Raw genomic sequence first — 18010 nt, 5'->3', positions numbered from 1 at the left:
TTATATATATAATATATATAATGAAATCACCTTAGGCTATGTTATATAGGGTATATGAAATAAAATGAACTTCCTGTTTAGACTTGGGTCCCATCCCCAAAATCTCATTATATATATGAAAATATTATGAAATTTAAAAACATCTGAAATCTGGAACATTTCTGGACCCCCCAACATTTCTACAGAAGGGATACTCAGCCTGTGAAAAGGCCAGTTAACATCAAATTGTGGAAGGCTTTGCACGACATGGTGAGGAATAGATAGTCAGTGGACCGTGGATAATAAAAATAGCAATTCCACCCCCCACTAAAAAAAAATAAAAGAATAAGAAGACATATATGTTCATGTTCATGATGTAAAACAGAGAACAAATGTTAGTGAACAAGTACAGTTGTTATGCAGAGCAGTAAATGCCATAAAACATTGAAATATTAGTATTAAGTAACAAGTAAATGTTAGAAGAAATGAAAACCATTTTAGGGGAACAGACAGCTAGTGTGTAGTTCCTGAGCAGACAAGGTTTTTGGGAGTAATAGCTAAAAATCTTAGGGTTACTGACCATGTGATTAGCACATTATTCCTGGTATAGCAGATTTGTGTCTACGGTTTGAGCATCCCCTGCCTAGAAAGAAGTAAAAGATTTCAAATCCGGGACATCTGCTGAAATCATCAGTACCTTGTTTACAAAACCCAGTAACAAGAAGAGCTTGCTGTAGCTCAGCTGTTATTGTGCTGCCATAATTAGAAAATAATATCTGATTTCATGGGAAATCAAGAAAACAAGCACAGCATGAAACACCAAAAATGGAACGCCTCAATGAAGAGTGATTTCAAGCATAATTGTTCTAGTCCTCTCGCTTTTACTCAAATCAATAACAAAAGGGTCATAATCAGATGGGGGGGATACTGTTTTTACATTCTTTAAAAAAAGTAGTTTAGCTCTGAATGAAAATATTATGCCAATATTATTTTCACCAAATACAATATTAAACTAAACTTCACCAAAACAATATTAAATATTGGGAAACATCTGTCAAGATATTCCCAATACATTTAAAAATATTTTGTTTGACATTTGGCCAAATATATCTATCTTTCATTTGCTATTTTTTTGCAAGCAGAATCAGAGCCAATTTTCATACAATCAACAAATACATTCCCATATGCTTTTCAAAGGCCCATGTTTCTTTAGCAGAATGTAATACAAATTCAATAATATTAAACAGAATTTAAGAAGGTATAAACTACTATCATGACTGTTGTTAAAAAGCCATTTATTAAGTTTCCATCTGCACAGCTGCTCTCTGTACACTGCATAAAGTGAATTACCATAAACACTTCTTTGGCAAGATATTTAACCAGGCAAACAAACAACTCTTTTTGGCAAAAATACATATATGAATATGATGAAACTAACCTTTATTGAGAGTGAGTGTCTTTACACAATTAAGTAAATGTAATTCTCGCCATCTTCCTATGAGTTGCTCTCACTCTTCTTTCTGTCAAGATGGAAAAACTACAGCAAGCAAAACTGAAGCACCATGGTCAGTGTCCTTAGTGGAAGATACAAATCCACATCTCTTTGACCCGCAACTTTGATAGTTCACATAAATGTCAAAATATACTAAGCCAGGCATACTTGAAGTTACTGTATCTGTCCCTCTGGCTCCTTTGTTCTTGGGATACTAAACATTCAACTGTTCTCTCTTACTTCCAGTACTTTGCAAAAGCATCTTCCAGATCGTTTCCCTTCACTTTCCCAACTTACTTATATTTCTAGAATGTTTGTTCCACATATGGATTCCTGGGTAAAAAGTCGAATATTTTGATTCAGTAGATAACAGATAAAGGCAATCAACTTCGGATGTTTAAACCCCAGCAGATGACTCTAATGCAAATGATCTATTAATCACACTTTGAGAAACACTGTTGTTTCTGAGAAGTCTTCCTTGATCACTCAAGCCTGGCAAGGTTGTCCCTCTTTGTTTTCATATATTGCTTTCTGAGTATTTATTTGTAATGCTCACCACACCGTTGCTGTGATTGTCCACTTACATAGCAGGACCCTTGAGTACATTTAAATACTTTTGAAGCAGATATATGTATTTTAGATCTTTTCTTACTCTTTACCCAAGTCAGACCTTGGGAAAAAGTAGATGCTAAATAAATATTTGTATAAGTGACTGGATGAAAGATAGAGTGATAAATGCCATTTACAATTGATAAACAACTGGATGAATGAATGAAGGTTTCTATCAATTTTATCAGTCAGGTTATTTGTTCTAAAGAATGGAATCAGTTTTTACTGGTTGAAACCGAGACATCCTTAATTAAAAGTGTATTAGATTCATTATGAAACCTGGAAACACAGAATTGAGGCTCTGCTTCCAGGAAGAAAAAATGTGAAGGAATGCGAAAAAGAAAAAAATGTGTTCTAATAAAAACACTGTTGAAATTGTCATTGCTACCACCTAGCACAAAATACAACGACCTTTACTGTTCTGCAACCACCACTACCCCACAGAGATGCTACTTCTGAGTTGGGAACTTGAACTTTACTGCTGTTCCTAACACCAGACACCTCTACTACCATTTGATGGGCAGATGGCACATATCTACCATATCAGTAAATTATTTTCCTGCACCTATTATCTGCAAGATATTGAGCCACGGTAGGGAGTAGAGAGGGTGGAATCCCCTTTTCATTTAAAAAGACTAAAATCCATTCAGTCCAATGATTAAAATATTACGATGGCATTAATGTGGTCTTCTGTGGTGCTGAATTTTTAGAATACCTATATGTTATGGGAATTGACACATTTAGATAATCATAAGGGAAAATAAATTCTCCAAAACTTTTTGATTAACTTCAGAAAATAAATTTGAGGGGCACATTGGTATATAAGGGTAAAGTTCTTTCTTGTCTCCTGATAGTATTCATAAAAAGGTGAAAATAAAAACTTGGAAAGAGTGACAATAAAATTTTATTGCTAGAATGAACTTATTGGTATGGAAATGAAAGTCAAGTGAAAGTTATTTAAAATGAGGGAAAGTGGAGTACCATATCTTAACAAGGACAAAATAATGCCTAAAACCTGACACACAGAGCATGCAAAACACTCTCAAAGCATTTCCAGATGATGCAGCCACAGGAAGAGGGCAAAATTTCTCACATTGTATTTTAGTTCACACACATTAAAGTTATACATTAAATTGATATAGAATATATTCTTAAATATGCATGGTAGTTTTTATAAATTCATCCAGGTAAATTTCATAGTCTGTTGCTGAGTTCGACACTTTTTTCTGTTTTGTTTAATTGGGGTAAAATGTCTATAACTCAAAATTTACCATTGAAATGATTTTTAAATGTAAAGTTCAGTGGTATAGGAACATTCACATTTTTGTGCAATTATCACAACTATCCATCTCCAGAACTTTTTTCATGTTCTCCAACTGAAACGCTGTACCTGTTAAACACTAGCTACTAATTCCTTGCTGCCACAGCCCCTGACTGCCACCAAACTACTTTCTGACTCTAGATACCTTGTATAAGTGGAATCATCCAACTGTTCTTTTGTGACTGACTTATTCCACTAGCACGCTGTCTTTAATGTTCATCCATATCGTGTCATCCATGTCATATCATCCATCTTGTAGTGTGTGTCCTGACTTGAATTATTGCGACATCCATCCATAACAATTTTCCTAGAAATTCAGAAAGTATTCAAAGTAAATGATACCCTTTCTTTCTTTATCTCTTTCTTTTCTTTTCTTTTTTGTTTTTTGAGACAGAGTCTCACTCTGTCACCCAGGCTGGAGTCTCCGATCACTGAAACCTCCAAATCCTGGGTTCAAGTGATTCTCCTGCCTCAACCTCCCAAGAATATGAGATTACAGAAATGTGCCACCATGCCCAGCTAATTTTTTTTCTTTTTTCTTTCTTTTTTTTTTTGTATTTTTAGTAGAAACAGGGCTTCACCATGTTGGCCAGGCTGGTCTTGAACTCCTGACCTCAGGTGATCCACCCACCTCAGCCTCCCAAAGTGCTAGGATTACAGGCATGACCTACCACACCCCACCAAGATATCCTTTATATACAAGGTAGAAACTTGTAAGTCATGTTTGATATAAATATATTTTCCCAACTTCCATATGCAGCCACTCACCTTGTGTCATTCTACTCCAAAATAATTTAAAACTGTGTAGAGTTCATCTCACCCTCATGGTTCCACAATAACTTGAGTCAAAAAAATATTTTGCCTGTAGCATTACAATAGCTTTGCATCCTTGTTTCCTCATGTCCATTCTTCCAATGTCTCCGTGTTGCATCCATGATGTTCTTAAAACATGTCATTCCTCAGTTTAAAATCTGTCTACATGATTTTCAAAGCTCTTAGAATAAAATCAATCTTCTGACATGATCTTCAGGGTACTATGTGACCTGGCTTCTCCCACTACTCCCAAATTTACCACTTGGTAGTCTTAGATACACTAACTACCATCCAGCAGCTCCTCAGGGCTCCCTGCTTTCACCCTTCTCAGACTTTTTTCTTTAATTGATTTAGTGTGCTTGCCATTCAATTCTGTTTAAATATCTTTCCCTTCCTTCCTTTTTCTGTCTGTTTCCTTACAGGGAATCTAAGGGATTTTTTTTTTTTTTTTTTTCCTTCTCAGTAACATTTATTACGATTTCAAAATTTTTAATTGTGTGTATATTTGCTAAAAATCTGTATCTCCTACAAAAGTGAGCCAGGCACAATGGTTTTGTTTACTGTCGTATAGCCAGAACTTAGCATGACACCTGGAAGATAGTAGACACTTCATCAATGAAAATATTGATGAGTGAATAAATTGTTTAATTTAATTGATGAATGAGTGATGTTGTGCTATGAAGTTGAAAAATGATTCTTCTTTAAGACATATATCTAACAATTGACTCCAGATTAATCTCAGGCTGCAAACCCCTTTAGACTTTACTCACTTGAGAAACCATGAGATGTATACTCTTTATGACCCTCACCTTAAAGCTTTTTTTTTTAAAGTCGTGGGTAATGTCTTCCTTACTTCACACATGTTTATTACCATTAGAAATTAGGGTTTGAAGTTTCCATGACACTCCTTGATACTCTGAACTAAAACTCTGAGTTAAATAAGTAACCAGATGCTCAATGATAGAAGAAAAAAGAAAGGAGGAGGTAACATAAAGATTTGTTTCTTTAATTAAGTAAAATCAAATTTATTTTGCTCAGAAAAGGACAATTTTGAAGTAAAGGTTTTTTTCCAATTTTGATTCTTCACTACTTTGTAAAATTCAAAACACGAATTATTTGTGATTCTGCTGACTCTAATGTTAAATACAATTAACAATACTTCCTCAAACTGCCTTCCTAGGTGGTTGATATCATTAACACAAAAGTGGCATTTATACTTTTAAAGTGCCTCACAAATATGTTCTGATAATATGTCTGTGTGAATGAGCTGAATTTCTATAGGATGGTAGTGAGTTTAATGTATTATGTTGGTGCAAAAGTAATTGCAGTTTTTGTCATTAAAAGTAATGACAAAACCGCAATTATTTTTGCATCAACCTACTTAAATTATTTTCTTTTATTGTTAACAGGTAGGAAATTTAAAGGAAGAATACATACATTTTGATTTTAAAAGAATAACACTGTAAAATAACGGAATCCTTACAGGTTTGTTAAAAAGATAACTAGGTCAATTCATTGATTGTGCTGTTGATTTATTCCAATGATAGTAGCTGAGAGCAATGGTCACATTCTGTCTGACACGCTCTATTTCACAATATAATTCCCAGTTTCCCACTTCTACTGAGAGTTATGCAGACTGTTTTTATTAAAACTATGGCATATTTTGATTTTCTTCTTCAGTTATCCCAAAAAGGGAATGTCTCTGAGACCAGTCATTTGTGCTGCATTTCCCCTTGAGAAGCACCACTATTAACTGGAACAAAAATGTTTGAATAGCAAATGTCATTGAATCTCTCAGGATGTTTCAAGCCTCTGCAGCGATGAGAAAACATAAAGCAAGTCATCACTGCATTATCTAGATGAGCTAAGGAAACAAGAGGATCCTTAAATTGTGCCAACATGTTACAAACAGTCTGAGAACTTTGACTGAACTCACCAGTGAATAGCATTTACTATGTATCTCTTATGTCTCGGGCATTTAGCCTAGTTATAAGGTTATAAAGAAGAGCAAGAAAGGGCCACTATCCTTGTTGGATATATGATCCACTCTGAAAGACAGACAATATCAAGTCAAAATAATGTGGACAATGGCAAATGAAGGAGTGCAACATGCTGTTAACAGAGCAGGGTCGATTAAATTTGCCTTAGGATTTAGTACTTGTGGACTAGTTAGTTATTGCTGGGAAACTTATCACCAGAATTTAGTGGTTTAAAACAACAAGTACTTAGTTAGCGCTCACAATTGCAGAACAGCTAGCAACTGCCCTAGCTCATGTGTCTGTGATTAGATATGGTGATTCTGATTGGCTTATCTCATGTCTGGGACTACAGCTGAAAAACTAGGCTAATTCAATTCAGGTCTATGCAATCAACATCCTTCTGCATGTTGGCCTAAACTTGTTCACATGTAGGCACAGGGAATTAAGAGAAATGTGAAAGGATTTGAAATCCAGACATAAGCTGGCATGATGTCATGCTCACAACATTTTATTAGTCAAAGCAAGTTACAGGCCCTGCTCAGAGTCAATGGTTGGGAAAATGGACTCCGTCTTTTGTTTGGAAGAGCTGCAAGGATATGTCGCAAAGGGCCATGGATCCAGACAAAGGTAAAAGGGTGTCTATTTTTTTTCAAACTCTTTACTGGAAATAATAAACAAATAGTGATTTTTACCTGTGTCTTGAAGTTTGCCAATAAATCAGAGAAGAGAATGGCATTCTCTTACAACGCTCACTAAGGACAAGGATGATTCTGAGTTTAATGTATTTTATAAATCATTTTATTTCATCTTCATACCTACATTATTTAGAGAAAATTAAGATTTTATAGTGAAGGAAACTGAAATTCAAAGAAAGAATAACTTACTCAATAGAAGCTGTATAGATAGTAAATGGCAAGTAGTAAACTGGCCCAAGTTGATTTTACTCCAAGGGTGATACCATTTCAGTTTTATTGCACCGTCTGTTTACAAACAATACAGGAAATCTCCCAAAATACAATGTGATCCATATAGTTTGCTCTGAACCTTCTGAGCTTTTTTTTTTAACTAATTTTCTTCTTATACATTTTTAAAAATTATTTATTTGTTAGCCATGTATTACTTGTTCATTTCATGTATTTATTATGTATATTGGGCATATATTTGCTTTATTGGAATCATTTTGTTTCCTTGGTAAAGGAAACTGTAATTTTTCTATTTACTGATCCCATATCCTATATGACTCAGGATCTCTATTTTTATCTGCGGAATTGTATTCTGTTTGTTCTAAGCCAATTAATGCATGATATTTTAATGGTGACTCTTATTAATCTAAGACCAGTCACCTTACTTAAATTGAACACATCTAGCTGAAGGCAATAGCATTGGGAACTTGCCTGTTAAGTAGGAACAATGAAACACATAATTGTAGTTGCAATGATCACCTATTTTGTGAACAGAAAGGAAATCACACATAGATAATTGCTCCCTTATAGGATGGGTAGATGGATGAAAATGATTTTTTATGACATTAATGAACAATTGATCTTGCTTTCATTTTACCTCTGGACTTCAAATTATAAAACACAATCCAGCTACAAATTGTTTAGGCCAGTTTTTCTTGTCACTGTTGTAATTGATGGTGCTGCCACTGCTGTTTATTTGTAATTACTTACAGCCAAAGTCAAGATCTGCTGACCTATACCTTGTAACGTACCTTGTATCACCCCCAAATTCCCACCCTCACCATCACTGTCCTTTTCTGCTTTGGTTCTTAACTTATTCCTGTGCAAAACATTGACTCTCCTTGCATATCCCTTTACTGACTCAAATTCATCTGGAGTGGTTTTTGTTTGTTTATCCTCTTTAAGGCCTTGATAGTCTACCCAAGCTCTTCCTAGAAACTGAACTTCTTACATAGCCTAGAATTCATGATTTTGCAAGACACAATACAGAGATTAATATTAGCAATAAAGAAGTGATGAGAAAATTAGGATGGGCATTGAAGTAGTTTATGTTAGTAAAAAGTTTAAGCTCATTGGGAAAGGTCTTATTTAACATTCTAAGACATTTGGATTTCTTTCTGAAAGAGAGCTTAACTTATCACCATTAATATGAATACAATGGGGAATATAATCTGACGTCTAAAATTTATGAATCCTGGAAAACCAGGGGGGAAACAGGAGATATTATAGCATTTGAGAGCTGTTCGTTTGTTCAAAAAATATAATAGTGGATGCTGATAGATACCATCTAGAACATAAATAATATACAAGTCTGAGATAAGATGATTAAGGAGTAATATATCAGTGAGGACGGAAATTAGGGGAGAGATTGGAGAAGCGTTTGTTATTAATTTCCTATGAAATGAAAGAGCTAGATGAAAATGGAACAATGCGTATATAGGTCTTACAATATTACATATATCAAAAGCTAATTTGTCAAAACTTTCCAAATTATATTTCATTGAAAATTTCAGATGAAAATAAAACTTAGATTTATGGCTCACATCTCTTAAAAATGATCATTATACTAATTGCTATTAAAACCAAAGTTTTACCTGCTAGTTCATTATGACCTTATTTACTGCCCATAATTTTTTTTTTGTTTTGTATAGTTGTTTTCTACAATTCAGGATAAAACTTGTGTCTAATCATACAATCTTAACAAAGATAAAATTTGATATTGTAATTTCTAACAAAACTTAATTAGAATGCTTACCATAATGTTGGCATGTTGTAATTTAGAAATTTGAGTTTGATGAATGAGTAAAACTGATTCTTACACTCATCTACAGCAGTCAATGTTCTTGTATACAAAACATCAGAGACTGTATTGTATAATTTGTAAAACAGGAAAATAACTTTTAACTAAAGCAAACATGCATAAAATTTATTTTAGTGTCACAAAAAATGTAAAGTCATAGTTTTAGGATTATTTATTCTAAATTATCCTAATAATAATTTGTATTCATCAACTAGATAAGATATTGTGTACCCAATGTTTGGCTCCTGCTTGCAAATGAGAACATGTGATATTTGGTCTGCTGTTCTTGTGCTTGTTTTCTTAGGATAATGGCCTCTAGCTGAATCCATGTTCCTGCAAAGAACATGATTTCTTTCTTGTTTATGGTCATGTAGTGTTTCATGGTGTATAGTTACCACATTTTCTTTATTCATTCAACTACTGATGGATGTCTAGGTTGATTCCATGTCTTTGCTATCGTGAATAGTACTGTAATGAACATATGAGTGCATGTGTCTTTATGGTAGAATAATTTATTTTCCTTTGGGTAATTAACTTAGGAATGGGATTGCTGGGTCAAATGGTGGTTCTGTTTTAAGTTCTTTGAGATAAGCTCATACCACTTTCCAGTGCCTGAACTAATTTGCATTTTCACCAACAATGTATAAATGTTCTTTTTGATACTCAACCTCAGCAACATCTGCTATTTTTTGACTTTTTAAAAATGGCTATTCTGACTGGTGTGAGACAGTATCTAATTGTGATTTAGATTTGCATTTCTCTACTGATTAGTGATGTTGAAGAATTTTTCATGTATTTGTTGGCCACTTGTATATCTTCTTTTGAGAAGTGTCTGTTCATGTCCTCTGCCCACTTTTGAATGTGGTTATTTGTATTTTGCTTGTTGAATTGTTTTAGTTTCTTATAGATTCTGGATATTAAACATTTGTTGGATGCATAGTTTGTGAATATCTTTAATTTTGTGAGTTGTCTGTTTCTTCTATTTATAGTTTCTTATGTAGTTCAGAAGCTCTTTAGTTTAACTAGGTCCCAGTTGTCAATGTTTGTTTTTGTTCAATTGCTTTTGGGGACTTAGTCATAAATCCTTTGCAAAGGCCAATGTTCATAATGATATTTCCTAGGATTTATTCTCGGGTTTTTATAGTTTCAGATCTTACACTTAAGTATTTACTACATCTTCAGTTATCTTTGTACATTTTGAAAAGAAGGCATCCAGTTTCAACTTTCTACATATGGCTAGTCAGTTATCCCAGAACCATTTATTGAATGGGGAATCCTTTTCCCATTGTTTGTTACTGTCAACTTTTTCAAAGATCAAGTGGTTATAGGTGTGTGGGTTGATTTCTGGGTCTTCTATCCAGTTTTATTGATCTATGTGTCTGTTTTTGTATCCATATCATGCTGTTTTGGTTTCTGTCACCTTTAGTTTGAAGTCAGGTAGTGTGATGCCTTGGGCTTTGTTCTTTTTCCTCAGGATTGTTTTGGTTATTCAAGCACGTTTTTGGTTCCATATGAAGTTTAGAATAGTTTTTTCTAGTTTTAATATATTTTTTCAGTTGAAAATTATGTTGATAGTTTGATAGAAGTGACAATCAATACTTGCTTTGGGCAGTCTGGCCATTTTAATAATATTGACTTTTCTTGTTCAAGAGCATAGAATGGTTTTCCATTTGTTTGTATCATCTCTCATTTATTGCCCAAGTGCACTGTAATTCTCATTTTAACAATCTTTCACTTCTGTGGTTAGATGCATTCCTAGGTATTGTATTGTTTTGTGGTTATTGTAAATGGGGTTGCATTCTTGACTTAGCTCTCTACCAAGACATTATTAGTTATGGAAATTGAACTAATTTGTGTGCATTGATCTTGTATCCCAAGCCTTTAATGAAGTCATTTATCACTTCTAGGAGGCTTTTGGTAGAGTGAGATTTCTAGGTGTAGAATCATATCATCAGCAAACTTACTTTTGTTTATTTGGATGGCATTTGTGTCTTTCTTTTGCCTGATTGCTCTGGCTAGGACTGCCAGCACTATGTTGAATAGTAGTGGTGAGAATGGGCATCTTTGTCTTCTTCTAGTTGTTAAAGGGAATGTTTCCAACTTTTGTTCATTCAGTGTGATATTAGTGTGTGTTTGTCATAGATGACTCTTGACCCTTAATATTTTGAGGTATGTTCTTTTGATGCCTAATTTGTCAAAGGTTTTAAACATAAATATATGTTAAATTTTATCAAAAGTCTTTTCTGCATCTATTAAGATGACCATGTGGTTTTTGTTTTTAATTTGTTTTATGTGATGAATCACATTTATGTGTGTTGAATCTGCCTTGCATTCCAGGAATAAAGCCTATTGGATTGTAGTTAATTAATTTTTTGATGTGCTGCTGGATTGGTTTGCTAGTATTTTATTGAGTATTTTTGTAGCTATGTAAATCAGGGATATTGACCTGCCTAAAGTTTTCTTTTTCATGATGTTTCTGGCAGGCTTTAGTATCAGAATGATGTTCCCTTTGTAGACTGAATCTGGGAGGAGTCCCTTCTACTTGATTTTTTAAAAATAATTTCAGTAGGATGGGTACTAATCTTTCTTTGTACACCTGGTAGAATTCAGCAGTGAATCCATCTGATTCAGGATTTTTTGATTTGTAAGGTTTTTTATTACTATTTCAATTTTTGAACAAATTACTGGCTAACAAGACAGACATAGAATCAGAATTTGGATGGCAAAGAGGTTCATGAGATAAAATAATTCAAAATCTGAGATGCGACATAGTCCTTTCAAGAAAGAAACAAATGAACTTCTGGAATCGAAAAACTTACTATAAGAATTTTAAAATACAATTATAAGCATTAAAAATAGAATAGACTAACCTGACGAAAGAATCTCAGAGCTTGAAGACCAAGCCTTTGAATAAATATAGGCAAACAAAAATAAAGAAAAAAAGAATTTAAAAAGATTAACATAACCTCTGAAAACTATGGAATTATTCAAACAGACTAAACCTAAAATTCATTGATATTCCTGGAAGAGAAGCAGATGGAATAAGCAACTTAGAAAACATATTTGAGGATTTTGTCCATGAAAATTTTCCCAATGTCTCTAGAATGGTCAAAATGCAAATTAAAGAAATTCAGAGCATGCTCACATGATGTTATGCAAGATTACTATCCCCAACATACATAGTCATCAGATTTTTCAAGGACAACCTGAAAAAAAAAATTGTTAAAGGCAGTTAGAGAGAGGGGGCAGGTTACCTACTAAGGGAAATTTATCAGGCTAACAGTAGACATTTTAGGAGAAACCCTACAGGACAGGAAAGTTTGGGGACATATATTCAGCATCTTTAAAGAAAAGAAATCCTGGCCAGGGGCAGTAGCTTACACCTATAATCCCAGTTTTTGGGAAGCCAAGGTGGCTTGGGGCCAGGAGTTGGAGACTTGCTTGGCCAACATAGTGAAACCCCATCTCTACTAAAAGTACAAAAATTATCCAGGCATGGTGGCACATACCTGTAATCCCAGGTACTTGGGAGGGTGAAGCATGAGAATCACTTAAACCTGGGAGGTGAAGGTTGCAATGAACTAAGATCACACTGCTGCACTCCAGCCTGGGTGACAGAGTGAAATTCTGTCTCAAAATTAACAAAAAAGAAAAGAAATGCCAACCAAGAATTTCATATCTAGCAAAATGAAGCTTCAAAGATTAGGAGAAATAAAATCTTTTCAGACAAGCAAATGCTAAGGGAATTCATTACCACTAGACCTGTCTTACAAGAGGTCCTTGAGGGAATGCTAAACATGGAAATGAAAGGTTATTACCTGCCACAGCAAAAACACAGTTAAGGACATAGCCCACTGACACTATAAACAAACTAAAAAATCAAGCATACGTAACAACCAGATAACAACATGATATGATCAAATTCTCACATTTCAATATTAACCTTGAATGTGAATGGGTTAAACCCTCCACCTAAAAGACACAGAGTGGCAAGTTGAATAAAAAAGCAATACTCAACTGTATGCTGTCTTCAAGAGATATATCTCACATGCAGTGACACTCATAGGCTCAAAGTAAAAGGATGAAGAGAAATGAGAAGCAAATGTAAAACCAAAAAGAGCAGGGGTTGATATTCTAGTATCAGATAAACAGACTTTAAACCAACAACAATCAGAAATGAAAAAGAAAGGTATTACATAATGATAAAGGTTTCAACTCAACAAGAAGTCCTAACTATCCTAAATATATACACACTCAATATTGGAGCACTCACATTTATAAAACAAGTTCTTAGAGACCTATAAACAGATTTAGAAAAGCACATGAAAATAGTGGGAGATTTCAACACCTCACAGATGGTGTTAGACAGATTATCAAGGCACATATCAAAAATTCCAAAAAATCAAAATTATACCAACCATATTCTTCAACCACATTAAAAATAGCAGTCAATACCAAGAAGATCTCTCAAAACCATACAGTTACAGGTCTCAAATTAAAAACCTAACATCATACTAAAGGGAACAAAAAATACAAGAACAAACCAACCCCAAAGCTAGCAAAAGAAAAGGAAAAACCAAAATCAGAGCTGACTTGAACAAAATTAAGATGCGAAAATCCACGCAAACATTCAGTGAAAACAAAAATTTTTTTGAAAGAGTAAACAAAATTGATACATCATTTTCCAGATTAAAAAGCAAAAGAGAGAAGATTAATGTAAGCACAATCAGAAATGATGAAGCATCACTACAACAGGCCTCACAGAAATACTAAAACACCATCAGAGACTATTGTGAGCAACTCTTTGCACACAAACTAGAAAATCTACAAGTAATTAATAAATTCCTGGAAACACACAATCTCCCAAGATTGAAAGAGGAAGAAATTGAAATACTGAACACACAATGTCTTAACACATAGCTGTCTTTATTTTATATATAAATAAAACCCAAGATACTAGCAATCACCTCCTGCCTTTTTATTTTGGTATCCATAGAATAAGAAGGCTCTTTTACTCACAAATACACAAACATAAAAGCATTGGCTAATAGCTATATCTATGTATATACATATTTAAAATGATCAAAGTGTACAGTTTGAAAATATGAGGAATATAAAGATACAAAGTCAAGTACATATGAATTTTTAAAGAAATTTTAAATGTATATTTGAAGAAAGGAGATGAGTAAGCAAGATTGAATATGTATTTCTAAAACAGGTCTGATAAATTAAATATTGTAAAACTTGTACTTGTTAAAAATATTCAAATATGTGTGAAAATAAGGAGACTCACAATATTTGTTCAGAAGAATAAACAAAAGAATTTACAGTGAGGGAGAAAATCATCAGAGTATTTGTAAGTAAAGATTTAAAAGATTTAAAATGTCAGAATCTGTGACATAATCTCCTATTGATTTGGGGGAGTAAAAAATAACTCATCATTCTTCCCTCTGTGGATATATAAATGTACACATTTATAGCTCATTATTCTTAGTCTATTATAATTTCTTTATTAAGGGAATTAATTATCTATTACCACATAAGGAATTACCACAAAATTTAGTGACTTAAAGTAAAAAAATATTTATACTCACACAGTTCCTGATCATCAGGAATCTGAAAGTGGCTTAGCTGGGTGTCTCCTGTTCAAAGTCTTTCCAAGGCTATAAAGAAGGTATCAACCAAGGCTGCGTTTATCTCTAGGGTTGACTGGGCAAGAATCCTCTTCTAAGTTCACTCACAAAGCTGTTGCCTGAAATTATTAGTTGCTTGCCTTGTGGACCTCTCCATAGAACTTCTTGCTGTGTGAGATATTGCTTTCCCCAGAATAAGAAATCTGAGACAGAAAGCATAAATCAAGGGAAGATAGAGAGAGAGGGAACAAAAGGAGTGAGATAGTCTCTCATGGTCTTTTATGGCTGATATTGTTTGGCTATGTCACCATCCAAATCTCATCTTGAATTGTAGCTTCCAGAATTCCCACATGTTATGGGAGGAACCCAGTGGAACAGAATTAAATTATGGGGGCGTGTCTTTCCTGCATTGTTCTCATTATAGTAAATGAGTCATTTGAGATCTGATGGTTTTAAAAACGGGAGTTTCTCTGCACAAACTCTCTCTTTTCCTGCTGTCATCCATGTAAGACATGAATTGTGTCTCCTTGCCTTCCACAATGATTGTGAGGCCTCTCCAGCCATGTGGAACAGTGAACATCTTTTTTGTTTTTTTTCTTTTTGATAAATTGTCCCGTCTCAGGTATGTCTTTATCAGCAGTGTGAAAATGGACTAATACAGTAAATTCATACCAGTAGAGTGGGGCGTTGCTGAAAATATACCAGGAAATGTGGAAGAGAGTTTTGAACTGGGTAACAGGGAGTGGTTGGAACAGTTTGGAGGACTCAGAAGAAGACAGCAAAATGTAGAAAGTTTGGAACTGCCTAGAGACTTGTTGAGTGGCTTTGACCAAAATGCTGATAATAATACTGACAACGAAATCCAGGCTGAGGTGGTCTCAGATGGAGATGAGAAACTTGCTGTGAACTGGATGAAAGGTGACTCTTGTTATGTTTTAGCAAACAGACTGGTGGCATTTTGCCCCTTCTCTAGATATTTGCAGAAGTTGAGAGAGATGATTCAGGGTAATTAGCAGAAGAAGTTTCTAAGCAGCAAAGCAATCAAGAGGTGACTTGGATACTGGTAAAGACATTCAGTTTTATACAAGAAACATAGGATGAAAGTTCAGAAAATTTGCAGGCTGACAATGTGATGGAAAAAAAATCCAATTTTCTGAGGAGAAATTCAACTTGGCTGCATAAACTTGCATAAGTAACAAGTTGATCCCCAAGACTATGGGGAAAATGTCTCCAGGGCATGTAAGAGGTCTTCATGGCAACCCCTCCCATCTCAAGCCCAAAGGCCAAGGAGGAAAAAATGGTTTTGTGGGCCAGACCCAGTGTCCCCATGCTATGTTCAGTCTAGTGACTTGGTGCCCTGTGTCCCAGCCATTCCAGCCATGACTAAAATGGGCCAAGGTACAGCTCAGGCCATGAGTCCAGAGGGTGCAAGCCCCAAGCCTTGACAGCTTCCATGTGATATTGAGTCTGTGAATGCTCAGAGGTCATAAATTGGGATTTGGGAACCTTCACCTAGAGTTCAGAGAATGTATGGAAATACCTGGATGTCTAGGCAGAAGTTTGCTGCAGTGGGGGGCTCTCATGGAGAACCTCTGCTAAGGTAGTGCACAAGGGAAATGAGTTGGAGCCCACACTTGGAGTCCCTGCTTGGGCACTGCCTAGTGGAGATGTAAGAAGAGGGCCACCATCCTCCAGACTGCAGAATGGTAGATCCATGCACAGCTTGTATCACATGCCTGTAAAAGCCACAGACACTCAAAGCCAGCCCGTGAAATCAGCCCAGAAGGAGGCTGTGCCCTGCAAAGCCACAGGGACAGAGTTGCCCCAATAGCATGGGAACCTACCTCCTGCATGACTGTGACTTAGATGTTAGATATAGAGTCAAAGAAGATCATTTTGGAGCTTTGAGATTTGACTGCCCTGCTGGATGTCAGACTTTCATGGAACCTGTAACCCCATTGTTTTGACAAATTTCTCCCATTTGGAATGGGTGTATTTACCCAATGCCTGTATCCCCATTGCATCTAGAAAGTAACTAACTTGCTTTTGATTTTACAGGCTCATAGGCAGAAGGACTTGCCTTGTCTCAGATGAGACTTTGGACCCTGGACTTTTGAGTTAATGCTGAAATGAGTTAAGACTTTGGGGGACTGCTGGGGAGAAATGACTGGTTTTGAAATGTGAGGACATGAGATCTGGGAGGGGCCAGGGGCAGAATGGTATGGTTTGACTGTGTCCCCACCCAAATCTCATATTGAATTATAATGTCTGCAATTCCCACATATTGTGGAAAGAACCCAGTGGGAAGTGATTGAATAATGGGGGGCAGGGTTTCCTGCACAGTTTTGTGATAGTGAATGAGTCTGACAAGATCTGATCATTTTAAAAATGGTAGTTGGCCCACAGAAACTCTTTTCTGTGCCTGCTGCCATCCATGTAAGATATGACTTGCTCCTCTTTGCCTTCTGCCACGATTGTGAGGCCTCCCCAGACATGTGGAACTCTAAGTCTATTACACCTCTTGCTTTTGTAAGTTTCCCAGTCTCAGGTATGTCTTTCTCAGCAGCATGAAAATGGACTGATAGTGGGCTGACATCCACTAACTTCTCATTTTCTGATTTGTTACAAGGGAGTCTCTAAATCCAATTCACACTCTAGGAGAGGGAATTCCACAAAGGCAGTGACACTACTGCATATTACATGAGAACAGTAATTGTTCAGTATAATTATTTGAAGAAAATAAATATTGTCAAAAGAAGATCTGTTGGAATCACTCAACTGAAAACAAGATTGTAAATGCCATATTGGATTTACTGTCCAGTAATTTTTCCACTACACCATTTTTGAGTCTTTATTGTGGTCTTCACTCAGTTAACTCTGGATACCACAGTTATTCTCTCTTTCAACTGTAATCCTAAAGCTTCCATTTGTATACTGGAAACGTAACACTGTCTTTCTGGGCTTTCTAAATTTTTGTGGTATTACTAATTTACAGAAGATTCAGCTGGTATGACTATGATTGTGTGAAGTTGAGCCTTTGTCTAGAAGTCCTGACTTCTGTAGCAAAGGATGTCAAAAGAGAAGGTAGTTTTGAGCAATGACTCTAAGCACTGGAAGAATCAATGTATATAGTGTAAGCCGCACTGTCAATTAAATTGAGCTCACATAACTATCATTATCATTAGAGACTACTCACCACATTTTATTTTTTGTTTTTTTCTATTTGTTTTTTACCAGCTACCAAGATTTAAATCTGAAGTTTCCCAACTCCTTGTTTGAGACCCTTATGGAATGTTCTAAGCTCTCTTTATAGTCATTCTATAAATGATTCCAGAACTCCAAGAGGGAAGTGATTATTATGCCACTTCTGGTTATTCAGGTTATTTAGTTCTTCTAATAGAAGACTGTAGCTTCTAACCAT

This window comes from Rhinopithecus bieti, unplaced genomic scaffold (genome assembly GCF_001698545.2).
Source record: "Rhinopithecus bieti isolate Rb0 unplaced genomic scaffold, ASM169854v2 scaffold_7212, whole genome shotgun sequence".
NCBI classification, from domain to species: Eukaryota; Metazoa; Chordata; class Mammalia; order Primates; family Cercopithecidae; genus Rhinopithecus; species Rhinopithecus bieti.
This window is presented reverse-complemented; position numbering follows the sequence as displayed.